The sequence below is a fragment of the Cervus elaphus genome, chromosome 15 (assembly GCF_910594005.1).
Source record: "Cervus elaphus chromosome 15, mCerEla1.1, whole genome shotgun sequence".
Lineage (NCBI taxonomy): Eukaryota > Metazoa > Chordata > Mammalia > Artiodactyla > Cervidae > Cervus > Cervus elaphus.
In genome coordinates, this window is record NC_057829.1 from 69,360,028 (window position 1) to 69,375,329 (window position 15,302).

The window sequence follows — 15,302 nt, forward strand, 5'->3', positions numbered from 1 at the left end:
ACAGTGAACATAAAATCCCATATTCTCCAAGGAGGATAGTACAGTGTAAAAAACAAGACCGGATTGTTAGTATCAGACTGACTGGGACTGAAATGCTAGCATCACAACTTGCTTATATAACTATGGAAACTGAGTCTCTGATTCCTTTCTATAAAATAGGAAGATACATACATGCCCACAGCGTTATTCAAAGTATTAAATGAAATAATGCAAGTAGAACAAACTATTAAAATTATAAATACTATTGTGGGCTTTTTAATATTAAAAATTTCTAGATGGTTAATTGTGTACTTTAATTTCTGTATTTCTATTGGCTTAGTCCATGGTAGAAATTTTTTTCTTCTATATTTTTATTATTGTAAAATACACATAAAATTTACCATCTAACCATTTTTAAGTGTGCAGTTCAGTAGTTTTAAATGCATTCATTATGTTGTGCTACCATCACAGCCGTCTATCTCCAGAGTTCTTTTCATTTTGTAAAACTGCAACTCTATACCTATTAAACAATAGCTCCTCATTTCCCCCTTGACCTTCAGCCCCTGACAAATATCATTCTGCTTTCTGTCTCTATGATATTGACTATTCTAGATACATGGCAGGGATTTTTTAAAAAAAATCATTAAATAAAAGAAGCAGCCCTCTGGTCTAGAGCTAGCTCGATTTAAAACAGCTCATAAGGAAATTATGAATTCACTAAGGTTTGCTTTGAGCTCTGCTGGCCTCTACTTTCTGTGACCTTTCAGTTCTCTTGTCCCTGTCCTTTCTCTTATCATCCTGGGTCCTTATATGTTCTTTTACTTTCTCTTCTTCATATTAAAATTTAATTGTAGGAAATAAGGAATGATTTCTTAGTATTCAAATGTCATTTCTTTCTCAATTTAGGAAGATTTTGGCTACAAGTATGAGGAACACCTTCTCTAACTGCCTTAAAGGTTATAGAAATGAATTTTTAAATATACCAAGTCCTGTATCAGAGCAGGATTCAGCTATGTCAATTCCACTGCTCAGTAGCATTATTAGAGGTCAGTTTCCCAGTAACAGCATTGGCTTAATCCTCAGGCTGGTTGCACTTATCAAAAGATGACTTCTTATAATAACTCAGTCTACCTGTTTCTTCTTTCACATAAATCAGCCAAATATAAGAAATGAAAAACTTTTTTTTTTTTTTTCATAATTATGGAGTAAATGATCTTCCCTTCAGCCCTCTTGGACCAAGTTAAATGCCCAGTACTAGATCAAACATGGTTTTTAGAGTGTCACCTCCCCCTGCCAATCAGCCCTACTTTTGGAACTCTGAATGAGAGTGTCTTCCTCTAGGCACAAAGGCTACCTAAAGGGCTTTGTTTAGGAAAGAAAAATGGAGCTGTGATACTATCTAGACTATCCACACCTAGTGCATATCCCCTTCTTCCTCCAAAAATGACCTGTCTCATCAGAGCCTTCATGATCCAGGGAGCAGGTAATAGGATTCATTGGTATGATGATAGTCTCTGCAAGATGAACAAACATCTGCCTAAAGTCCCACCCAGAAGAGAACCAGGGGCTTTTGGTCCTTCATCATGAATCCCCATTTTCTGTGGGCTTGAATGGCTGTGAACAGAGAAAGAGTCTGTGTGTGTGTGTGTGTGTGTGTGTGTGTGTGTGTGTGTGTATTTATATCTATCTCCTGCTAGTCTTCTAGCCTGAATCACCCTCAATGTTGTCTCTTACCAACCAGGTAAGTCACCCTGCACATCCTTCCCTCTCGCTACTCTCTGAGTCCCTTACAAAAGATAACAAATGAAAGCAAGCAGGTTGATACATTTTTAGGAAAATGTTTTACAAAAACCCTTCTGGAAACAGTGGCATCTAAATCCTCTAAATATAAGAATAAAATCTCCTCCTTCCCTGCTATTCTTTTCAAATAGGACTGAGGCTTGGTGATGGGATTTGCTAATAATACAGATGTGTACGTGCCCATTCCATTTGGTTTCCTCATAGCCTTGAGGACAATTATTTGGTTCTGTCAGTTTACTACTGTCAGTCACTACTTTTGATTCTTTCTTGAGCTAATTTCTCTCTTTCCCTCCTTCCCTCCCTCCCTCTTTATCTCCCTCTCTCTCATTTTTCTCTTTTTTTGGGGGGGGGCAGAGGAATGTAAAAGATGGATTCTTTATTGACATGCTTGTTAACACAGTTCTATTCCCCCCAAATTATATATTAATAAAAAAAGGAAAGATCTGTGCTTTTGTAACTTCTAGGGCTAAAGAGTTTGTTTTTATGTTTGACTTTATTATGAAGTGACAGATTTGTAGCAGAGAGTAAAATCAGGGATTTAAAAAAGAACAGGGATGAAAAGGAAAACCATTTATCTCTGTGTGACTTGTGTGAAAGGCCATCCACATAGAATTAGGATCTCAGGGATCTTAAACACTGTATTAGCATGAGCCCACTTGCTGATACAATGGACAAGACCCTAACTCTAAACAGATTAAACAGATGACAGGGGAATTAGGAGATATATTAGAATAGCTCAGTGTTGAATAAGGAATACAAAAGTCAAATTTGAGAGAGACCAGAACTGGGGCAATGCTTATAATTCATTGATCAAATAATGTTATTGGCAGATATTATTCTTAGATAAGTGAAAGTGTTAGTTGCTCAGTCATGGCCGACTCTCTGTGACCACATGGACTGTACCCCACCAGGCTCCTCTGACCATGGGATTCTCCAGGCAAGATTACTGGAGTGAGTTGCCATTCCCTTCTCCAGGAGATCTTCCTAACCCAAGGGTTGAACCCAGGTTTCTGGCCTTGCAAATAGATTTTAACACTAACTAGTCTGGCTCTAAACCTATATTTTGAAACACTTGATGGCTTTTAATCACTTTTAGAGGTAGACTTTCTCACGCAAGAAGGTGCTTGCTACTTCTCAGAGGCTTATTTGCAGCTCTGCTTCCTCCTTTTGGCAAAGAGCAGGACCACTGCAGCTTCAGACTCAGATAAAATCTGGATCTTAAATTTGAAGTCCTAGGGAATGCCTTGTCTGGGACAACATGGGTGATGACTCTGTTCTTGGATCAGTAAATATGGTCAAGTGGTAGAGGTATTCCCTTTGGCTTAGACTAGTTTCTGGGTAGCCTGCCTAACCAGGCAGACCTTGTGTGTTGCCAGAAAGATGGAGGAAGGGATGCAGGGCAGATAAGAACCACTATGGCTCAGGACAATGGCTGTGTAACCAGCATGTTGACCAACTTGATTCAACCCTCACTGTCGACTTGAGGGAAATGCTTAAATAGCTTGGTTTTCCAGAGAACTCATTGCCTCCCAAGGATGCCCATTACTGTTTAAAGAGTTTCAAGCTTCAGAGAGCAGATGAGGAAAGTGTTTTGGAATACTAAAGGTCTCTCCCAGCCTTTGCATTAGCATTGTACCACAAAAACCTATAAAGAGAGTATCTGGTCTACTTAAACCTCTATATGTTTTCACTAGGATATCCCCAGAGTCTAGCACAGATGGATGGATGGGTGAACAAACCTGGTTCAATGCAATTTAACAAGCACTTATTGAACCATCAGGTTGATTGATTATCTCCCCAGGAAGGCTGATAATTTTGGCACGGAAGGTAATAACAGATTCAAGACTTGTGAAAGAGTCCTTAGGGAAGTGTGATTTCTAGAGTCAACAATGGCTATGTAAATTCTCCAAAGGAAGAGAAAGTTTGTGCAGAAAAGTCAGCCTTAGCCCAGGCTACATCTTTCTATGTATGTGAGCTTCACTAATAAAACAGAAGTTATCATGTCAAAGTTTCCAGAGGTCAGAGGAATCTGGACTATTATGTATTCCACTTTTTACAAGTATTTATTCTCAGAGCCAAAATGTTAGATTTTAAGCTATGTAATCAATAAGGTCTCTCCTAACACTGTCAATGATTTATAATTTTAGTGCTGAAAAGGACCATTTCCTGGAATGTCCTATATGATTTTTTTTTTTTTTGAAAATTAAGTTATATTGTCAATGTACTTGGTAATGCAATTTGAAGGAACTCTATCATGAAATCCACAAAATGTAGAATTATTTTCTATAATTTGTCCATTATTCACCATTTATGTGAACTTGGATTTTCACAAATCAATTTTGCCTTACTACCCCTCTTCCCACAAGCCAAACCTTTCCTGGATTCTGTGTGGCCCCACAAAGAGGGGAAGCCCTTAGCTGCTGGTCTGACAGCATCACCTCTATCTGTTGACATCCAGATAGTCTAAGGAAATATATCACATTGGTGTTCCAGATGGATTGGACCTAACACAGAGGGGAGTCAGCCCTTTCCAAACACCCCCACAGAGGAGATGAGCTGAGTGATAGATTTCAAGCACAATGAGACTGGGCATTGTCACAGACTGGAATTATGATGGCAGAAATCACACCCATTGTTGCATTTGGGGCCTGTGGTAAATATACGCTGGCTTACTAAATGTGTACAAAAAACTGGCACCAACCAGAGCCATAAGATGGAATTTTCAAGCTTAATTCAGTTTCCTCATACCAAAAAGAATAAATATTTAAATTCTTGAGAATATTACCATTAATAATTCTTAAAGATAATGACAAATACACATGTATTTGCTGTGCTGTGCTTAATTGCTCAGTCGTGTCCAACTCTTTGCAACCCCATGGACTGTAGCCTGCCAGGCTCCTCTGTCCATGGGGATTCTCCAGGCAAGAATACTGGGGTGGGTTGCCATGCCCTGCTCCAGGCAATCTTCCCAACCCAGGGATTGAACCCAGGTTTCCCGCATCGCAGGCAGATTCTTTACTGTCTGAACCACTGGTGAAGTCCGTATTTCAAGACAGTAAGGAATGGTAGAACTTGGCAAGAGCTTGCCCACGCTAAAGACATTCACATTTAAGCACATAAAATGATATGTTGGAAAAAACCCATGGGCCAAGGATTATTATTATTAATGGTAATTTTTTGTACTTTTCAACAAGATTGCCAACTGTACCCATGTACAAGTTGTGCTATATTCTTAAATAAATATATATATATATATGCATATGTATTCATACAGGTATATAAATGCATTTAGAACTAAAGGTTCTAACACCATTGTGCCAGAACAATAAACATAAAACACAAGGCAAAAAGTCTGCCGCACATAGTTGTATTGTAGGTACATGATTCAAAGCAAGTGAAATACTGATGTAAATTAGTCTCTTTCTCCTACAAGACTGTTGCTAGGCCTGTAAGGTTTACATCAAGGTCAAAGGGACAATTACCTCAATGAAGAAAAATATCTGCACAAAAACAAAACTTTGACTTGGTCTATCAGGGGCTCCTCCCTCTGTTTTCTCAATGAATTCCAACCTAGGTCTGGTAGATGCTAAATTGTTTAACTGCTAAATTATAGGGCTTTAATAAAAATCCAGAAAAGTCAGGGAGTCAAAAGTTGATATACTCCTTTTAGATTTGAAGTAGGGCCAATATAATGTAACTTGCAAGCTATATAGGCATATTCACATTTGCACACAATTAGTAAGTATGTTGGAGCTATAGCAGGGTTTCTTAACAGTAGTACTGTTGACATTTTGGACCTGATAATTCTTTGTTGTAATGAGATGTCTTGTGAGTTATAGAATACTTTGCAATATCTCTCACTTCTGTGCAGTAAATGTAATATCCTTTCCTCTACCCCACGGGTCCCCAACCCCCAGGCATGGATCAGTAGTGGTTTGTGGCCTTTAAAAACAGGGCCACACAGCAGGAAGAGAGCAGCAGATGAGTGAGCAAAGCTTCATCTGTATTTACTGCCATTCTCCATCACTCACGTTAGTGCCTGAGCTCTGCCTTGTCTCAGATCAGCGGCGACATTGGATTCTCATAGGAGCTCAAGCCCTACTGTGAACTGTGCATGCAAGGGATCTAGGTTGCACGGTTCTTCTGAGAATCACCCCCAAACTATCCCCACCCCCTCATCCATGGAAAAACTGGTACCTAGTGCCCAAAATTTTGGGGACTGCTGCTCTACCCCACTGAGTAAATTTAAAAATGTCTCTAAAGAAAGTGAAAGTCACTCAGTCATGTTCGACTCTTTATGATCCCATGAACTTATACAGTCCATGGAATTCTCCAGGCCAGAATGCTGGAGTGGGTAGCCTTTCCCTTTTCCAGGGGATCTTCCCAACCCAGGGATTGAACACAGGTCTCCCGCATTGCAGGCAGATTCTTTACCAGCTGAGCCACAAGGGAAGCCTTGTGCTAGACATTGCCAAATGTCACTTGTTGGGCAAATTGCTTCTGGTTGAGAAGCACTGGTTTAAAATGAAGACCCGACTACCTTCCATTATGACTATCCTAAACATTCTTATTTACTATGGATATTTCTATGAAAGACATCGTCGAGGCACTTCATTTAGTTCTTTCAGTCTAATGTTAAGGGTGTCTGTCTTAGGTTTTATTTCTTAGAAGAGCCTGCAAAAGGGATTTCTGTGCAAGCAGTTTGCCAAAGGAGTGCTTCAAAGAGGATTCATCTGTGAGTGAGGTAAGCAGATTAAGGAAGGAGGAGGAGCAGCAGCAAATACATGGATTCAGATGAGATCTAGCCTCAGGCTGATCCCTTCAGAAGTTCTGAAATATAAATTGCACCATGGAATTTGTCCAGTGTTGAATCGAGGGTACCAGACTTCTGTATCCCATGCTGGTCAGTCATTGCAGTGAAGGTTGAGACTTTGTGAACTGTACCAATAGTATCTGCTATAGGATTTCTCCATAATAATTTTGAATGAAGTTGATTGGCTTAAAATATTTTCTCCAGAGGTGGATATTATTATGAAAATGGAAGCACATGGAGAATGGTCCAAATTGGCATTAACTTTGGCCTAATATAAAACTTCTTTATTTAAAATTAAAATTTTTGAAGAAGATATTTTACTGGTAATTAGTAACTTTGAATGCCTTTTTACTATAATTATGCCTCCAAGCATAAACTTACGAAACATTTTTTAAATTGACATTGTGTTTTCTCTACAGTGGGAAACATTATATATACATATATGTGTATATATACACACATACACACACTTTACCAGAATTGCAACAATGAAGATCTCCAGTATACACTTAAAATGTGTCTTCTGTCCCTTTTCCCTATTTGTTTGTGCTCAGAGAAAGTGAAAACGGTAATGAGAATGGCAAGGACAGGAAGGACATTATCATTACTGTAAACAAAATGAGTCATTCAGATTGAGAGAGGTGAGGGAATAGAAAGTCATATTTGTTGCTTAGTTGCTAAGTCATGTCTGACTCTTTTGTGACCCTATTGACCGTAGCCCACCAGACTTATTTGCCCATGAGATTTTCTCATTAAGAATACTGGAATGGCTTAACATTCCCTTCTCCAGGGGATCTTCCAGACCCAGGGATCAAACCTGCATCTCCTGCATGGCAGGCAGATTCTTCATCACTGAGACACCAGGGAAAGTCCTATACTTCATTCTAAAAGCTAATGCAAATGACTCTTTGATCATTATGTGGGGTGGTTGTACCATTATTTCCCTGTGTACACGTGTGCACACATGCTATGGAAAGATGACTTACCAGTAATAACACTTGCTTGAAAAAAACTGTAAACATATCTGCATAAATCTCCATGCAAATACCTTTTTTTGGATTTTGGGGACAACTGCAAATATTTTTTAATGTATCTATCATTTAGATGTGGTTCATATAACATTATAAATATACATACATATATATATAATATGCATATATATAACATTATAAAGATGAACAAAAATGAACCTGACAGGGACATGGTTACCTTTGTTTAGAAAATGACAGTGTACACATTATTCCTACAAGTCCATTAAGCACTCTGCTAATTGCTATCAAGGGAACCTTAGTTTGTCAAAGTTTGCAATCTAGTTGTGTAGGCAGAATAAACACATGGAAGATGATGACAATTGATTCCAGGTCATAAGTAGTTTTAACAAGTGGTACCTATAGAATATGCTAGAAGTATTTCTGGGGGGAGAGAGGCTGTTTTTATTTTTGTTTTGTTGTTTGAGATAACTAGAACCCACTAGGGGCTTCCCTAGTGGCTCAGATGGTAAAGAATCTGCCTGCAATGTGGGAGACTTGGCTTTGATCCCTGGGTTGGGAAGATTCCCTGGAGGAGGGCATGGCAACCCACTCTCATATTCTTGCTTGGAGAATCCCCACGGACAGAGGAGCCTGGCAGGCTGCAGTCAAGGGGTCATAAAGAGTTGGACAAGACTGAGCAACCAAGCACAGCACAGAAAACTTGAGGGGTGTTTACATTCAGTTTTGAAGTTGTGTGAGGTACTTCATCTATTCTTAGGCAACATTTAGCTATTGCAAACAATTCACAGTTTTATTTGTGATGTTCTAGGTTCAAGTAGCAGTGTTGAATTCCTCAAGTTACCAAAAAGAAGAGTAAGGGTTTCTCTTTAAAACTCATATTTTTTTCTGTTTAAGAAATTATGTCTAAAGAGTTCAGAAAGTCTGAAGAAGAAATGAAAGGTAATTCATAACCCCAACATGTTTTGCCTTGTGTAAACCACTACTAAAATATTGATAAACAGGAATGGATTTCTTTTCAGAGTTTGAGATGTAAAATTGCCTTACACAACCATGGGTGGTCTAAAAGTGATGTGAGAAGTTGTCATCTAGGCTGTATCAGCTGCTTTAGGACCCACTTACCTACTAATAGCCATATAATAACATCTCAAGCAATTCTGTGATAGGGAACTCTAACTCCTGGAGAAAACCAGACTATTTTCAGAGACTTAACATAGTCTGAAAATGCTTCAACATATTATATCTAAATCATCCGCCTTTCATTTTCCATGTGTTTTCCTGATCATGAGTGTCCCAAGCATAAATTAAATCTTCAATTCTAAGGTTTTTGTGGTGACTTTGTTCCTTTCTCTGTCTCTTGACCAAGTCCCTGTTCACTGACTGATGAATACTCTGGAAGGTATTCACAAGTAAACTTTGCAACAATAATATTATGGAAGAAATTCTAGGTACGCTCTAAATTGTGCACAGAGAGATCAGAATTGTTCTACCTTTTTTTTTTTTTTAAGAATAAAGTAATAACTAATAGTTGTCACATAGTGTGAACAGCAATATTGCTGTTATGCAGGAAAGTCTTCATTACTTATCTGTCTCCTTTTGTCACGCCCCCCCCTCTTCCACCAAACAGCCCCAACAATATCTCCTGGGCTTTTTAAATTCAATATCTAATAAGAAATAATTATGTGTGTCAACTTTCAGCTGTCAAAGAGAGAGAAGATGATTTATAACAGAAAATTGAAATTCCAACAGTTGGCATTTTCATAAATTCCTTTATTTTTAAAGGAGCATATGTTATTTAGGAGTTGGTTGAAGCCTTTTGATCTTTCTGTCTGACTATACATCCCCATTCTCTCAGTGGTCACCAAAGGAGCATGAATGTTTTGTAAAAAGAAACAGAGACAGTGAATTCTTTTAGTATGAGTGTCCCCTGAATAATGTTAAAAGAAAAACAAATGGTGGAAAGATAATCTTACGGTAGGGGAGTTCATAATCAGTGGGGAATTTTACATCACTTCCAAACTATCCTATCTAAGGGTCTGTAACTCATTTAGGGACTAGGCAGCTACCATACATGAGTAATAAGGGATGGGTGAAGATGGTGGTAACTGAAGAGGTCACGGATCACCTAAAGGCAAAAGGTTATCTCAGCATCAAATTATTACTGCTCTTTGGAAGTTTGGGTCCACCCACTGTTCTGGATGCTCTGACATTTTTCAAGAGATGCCCCTCAAATCCTTCTTTTGGTGCAAACTCTCTTGCCTTTTTTCACAATTGGTAATTAACTTTTTAAAAAGCATTATGTAGATCAGGCAAAAATAGTTCTGTGGGCTGAATTTGGACAAAGGTAGCACTGTTTGAGACCCCAGACATGGAAGTTCTTTTAATGCTAACTGGTAAGTCTAATAAGTTGTTCATTTAAAATAGTTGAAGAAAGATTCACAGAGCCTCTTAAAGGCTGAATAGGGTTGAAGTTAGTGAAAGGGAATGGAAACATTCCGCCTAGAAAATAAACATGTCTGAAGATAGATAAATGGGAATAACCACTAACATGAAGATGTGATAGTTGAATGTCCTAAATGTTTGGCATATATGATACTAACTGAAGAGGTAAAGGGAATTGTTGGATGAGTTACATGAGATCAAAGAAGATATTTTATGCCAACCAGAGGGAAAAGATTCAATGGAAATGATTGGAAGCAGAAAGACAATGATAACATTGCAGCAGGAGAATGGTACAATACAAGCAGCAGTTAATAGAGGTTTTTAGGGGTGTGTGTTTGAGGGCATGTCCAGGTTAGTGCTCTGGACCATTCTGGAGATGGTGCCCTTGTCTTTGTTGACTAATCACTAATCAGTGGAGGAAGTTCAGCCTAGGGAAGGCTGGGAAACACCCTGGATGGTTGTAATAAGAGAGAGATCCCTTGGACTGTTGACTTACAAGTGTTTTCTACTTCTATTCCTTCAATCCTTCCTTAATTTATGCCACTAATATTTACTGAGCACCTGTCTGCATCCAGTTCAGTTCATTTAAGTCTCTCAATTGTGTCTGACTCTGTGATCCCATGGACTGCAGCACACCAGGATTCCCTGTCCATCGCCAACTCCTGCAGTTTACTCAAACTCATGTCCATTGAGTCCGTGATGCATCCAACCATCTCATCCTCTGTTGTTGCCTTCTCCTTCCACCTTCAATCTTTCCCAGCATCAGGGTCTTCTCCAATAAGTCAGTTCTTTGTATCAGGTGGCCAAAGTATTGGAGTTTCAGCTTCAGCATCAGTCCTTCCAATGAATATTCAAGACTGATTTTCTTTAGGATGGAGTGGTTCAATCTCCTCGCAGTCCAAGGGACTCTCAAGAGTCTTCTCCAACACCATAGTTCAAAAGCATCAATTCTTTGGTGCTCAGCTTTCTTTGTAGCCCAACTCTCACATACATACATGACTACTGGAAAAACCATAGCTTTGACTAGATGGACGTTTGTTGGCAAAGTAATGTCTCTGCTTTTTAATATGCTGTCTAGGTTGGTCATAACTTTTCTTCCAAGGAGCAAGCATCTTTTAATTTCATGGCTGCAGTTGCCATCTTCAGTGATTTTGGAGAACCCCCAAAATAAAGTCTGTCACTGTTTTCACTGTTTCCCCATCTATTTGCCATGAAGTGATGGGACCAGATGCCATGATCTTAGTTTTCTGAATGTTGAGTTTTAAGCCAACTTTTTCACTCTCCTCTTTCACTTTCATCAAGAGGCTTTTTAGTTCTTCTTCACTTTCTGCCATAAGGGTGGTGTCATCTGCATATCTGAGGTTATTGATATTTCTCCCGGCAATCTTGATTCCAGCTTGTGCTTCATCTAGCCCAACTTTTCTCATGATGTACTCTGCATATAAGTTAAATAAGCAGAGTGACAATATACAGCCTTGACGTACTCCTTTTCCTATTTGGAACCAGTCTGTTGTTCCATGTCCAGTTCTAACTGTTGCTTCCTGACCTGCATACAGGTTTCTCAAGAGGCAGGTCAGGTGGTCAGGTATTCTCATCTCTTAAAGAATTTTCCCCATTTTGTTGTGATCCACACAGTCAAAGACTTTGGTATAGTCAATAAAGCAGAAGTAGATGTTTTATAGGAACTCTCTTGCTTTTTTGTTGATCCAACGGAAGTTGGTAATTTGATCTCTGTTTCCTCTGCATTTTCCTACATCCTGCACTATACTAATGTCTAGGGGAAATTTTCCCTTCTACCCTTCTTGAGCTCTTGTGACTGGAATAATAATAAAATTGATACAAAATAGATTAACAAGAAAGAAAGAAAGAAATATGTGCACAAAGATTTCTCATTAAAATGAGACATAAGAAGTAGCCAAATCTTGCAGCCTTTATATTTCTTTAGAAAAAAGAACATTTGTGAGAAGTTGACAGGGCAAAGACTTAGGTTTGGTGTGATCAATCAGTGAAGAAAGTAAACTTTGGGTTCAGGGTAGTAAATTAAAGAAGTAACAAAGTTTGTTTGTAAATCCTGCTTGGCCTGAATTCCTTGTCTCTGGCAACATGGGTGTTCTTTTTTACTTTTAGTTGGAGGGGAGGGTACCTTTCATATGAGAGATTCATTTCCTGCTTTCAGGGAGACAAAAGGGAGGGGTCCAGTGTCCCTTCTGCAGTGCCCATTTCTTAAGCAACTTTAAATCAAAATGACAAGCTATTGATGTACATTTTGGCATGGCCTATGCTAGGCCTCAATACTAAGAACTAAAGATTGCCTGAGAAATATAATGGAAGTAAAAATGCAGATCACATTTGCATAAAGAGTAAGAGCTGAGAGAAAGGAATAGAAGGAGCTACAGGAGCACAGAAGACAGGCACCTGGACAGGCATGAAGTATTCAGGAAATGCAGTCCAGAAACAGCATCAAAATTGAAATGTTGAGGATCCATAGAAGTCAAACAGGCCAAGCACAGGGACAAGAGGTTCATGGAACATGGGCAAAAGCAGATGTTGGAGCTGAAATGGGAACTGAGCACATTTAAACATGCCTGGAATATAAAAAGAAAGGGTAAAATTGAAAAAAAAAAAAAAAAAGAAAGAAAGGGCAAAATTGGCAAGAGGTGAGTCTGGAAAGGTAGTCAGGAACCCCATTCAGTGAGTCTTGAAAGCTTTAGGAATCTGTACTTTGCTCAAAGAAATTAAATATTTTAAACTGAATGTTAATCATTTTCTATGCTTTCAAAAAATCCAAATTTCATTTTAAAATTGGATTGGCAACAGAATGCCTGGAGAAGGGAAACAAGGATTTGATTTTGTTTATATACCCAGAGAATTGACCCTAGCAAGCAACTCAAAAAGGCATTACTGTTGATTGGACAGTGAGAGGAATAAATACAAACTCTGAGAAGGAGTCTAGTACAGTGCAGACAAGCAAGAAAGTGTGTTGGTGCTACTATCACAACTCTGGATTGTTGGAGGCTGGAGGGCTCTTCAGTTCAGTTCAGTCGCTCATTCATGTCCTACTACCTGCAACCCCATAGACTGCAGCATGTCAGGGTTCCCTGTCCATCACCAAGTCCTGGAGCCTGCTCAAACTCATGTCCATTGAATCAGTGATGCCATCCAACCATCTCATCCTCTGTTGTTCCCTTCTCCTCCTGCCTTCAATCTTTCCCAGCATCAGGGTCTTTTCCAATGAGTCATTTCTTTGCATCAGGTGGCCAAATTATTGGAGTTTCAGTTTCAGCATCAGTCCTTCCAATGAGTATTCAGGACTTATTTCCTTTATGATTGACTTCTTTGATCTCCTTACAGTCCAAGGGACTCTCAAGAGTCTTCTCCAACACCACAGTTCAAAAGCATCAATTCTTCAGCGCTCAGCTTTCTTTATCATCCAACTCTCACATCTGTACTTGACTACTGGAAAAAACATTGGTTTGAGTAGATGCACCTTTGTCAGCAAAGTAATATCTCTGCTTTTTAATATGCTGTCTAGGATGGTCATAGCTTTTCTTCCAAGGAGCAAGCGTCTTTTAATTTCATGGCTGCAGTTACCATCTTCGGTGATTTTGAAGTCCAAGATAATAAAGTCTGTCACTGTTTCCATTGTTTCCCCATCTATTAGAAACCTTTGTATTTCTTTATACTAAAGAGGAAACTGAGGCAGTGAGGAGGAGGGTCATGCTGACAATCACATGGTACTCCATTGGTGGCATAGATAGGAGCCAGATCCCAAGAACACTGTTTTCATTTTAGTATGAAAGCTAAATAGCTTGTGACATTAAGGTAGGGGAAAAAAACCTCAAAGAATACAAGAATTTTAGTTATTGGTTTCCACATCCATGGAGAAAGTAAGCAGCATTTTCAGTCTAGTCCCCAGAGTGAAACATAGACATACAAAACAAATATTTATATAAGTTAGTAATTTTTAACGCTCTGAATTTATCTATCTTCCAACTATGACTTTTTCCTAATGAACTAGACTCGGGGACAAAGTCCATTCTATGATGTTGAACTCTATGTTTTTAAATAGTTTTTCTGTCTAAAATTAGGAATTGAACAATCCTAGGAGAAAATATTTTCACGTTTTCAGAGAAAATTCTATCAGAGGATATAGAAGAAGTTCCTGGGTTTTCAGCTTCCTGTCTGTCTGGTCACTCCTAGAAAGAGAGGGTGAACTTGAAAGTCTTTGAGGGCCCTTCTACTTCAGAGATTCACTGAACATGGATAACAAAAAGCCAAACTTCTTACTCTTTTTAATATACCTGATTTTTCAAACAAATAAATGATTTGCAAGAAATAAATTTTATATATATATCACTGAGTAGGAGTGGATATTAATCATTTTGGTAAATAGATTTCACTTTACTCTCCAAACATAAAACTAAAGCAGCATTCAAATTATTTATAAATGAACCAAGGGGGATGAGGAGGTAATTCCAGGGAACTGCCAGTTGTTAAAATAGTTGATAAATTGGGTTTAAACAAGGCTTGCTCTGTCTCTATACCAGAGTGAGTTTCTACATATAAGGTTTGTACCTGGATCCTGCTCTGCAGTAGTAAAATGAGCTAGCTATTTCAGGGGAAGGCATATCCACACCAACTGAGAATATCATCGTTCCAACAGTTCAACACTTGGCATGTAACAGACAATGTTAGTTGAATAGACCAACACACTCACCAAGCTGGTAGCAGTAGTGGTTGGTCATTTTTGTGTGATACGTACTTTTTATGGGGGAACAACAGTGCTTAACCAAGCAAACCCGTCTTAATGGTAAATGTCCAGCTGTTCTTTAAAGAGAAATTTGGGGATTACAGATACCTTCTGGTGCTGTTTACAGAGGCCACTGATTTACAGAAACAAAAAACAATAACTGTTTCTCAGATAGTATTGAACTGCTGATAGATTTTATCGATAAGATCATTTCTATTTATGCGAGAAAGACATCCTGGTGGACCTAGGATTTAAGAAGAGCTAGGTAGGAATTTAGAAGGTGTTAGAGTCACAGATGCTTAGAATGACGAGCTAACGTCTTCTTGCTCATCTTCTTCTTATTCCCAATCTACTACTCTTCCAAAAATTTTTATTTCCTGTGAATTTTGCAGAATGACTTAGGTCCAGCAAGTGTAAAATCTTACGTTAGCACGCAGGCATATTGCTTTTGTGTAACATGAGTAGTAAGAATAAATACCTCTATTAAAATATTTTTGGCATTTGCTGACCATATTTTTAAAGCAGGGCT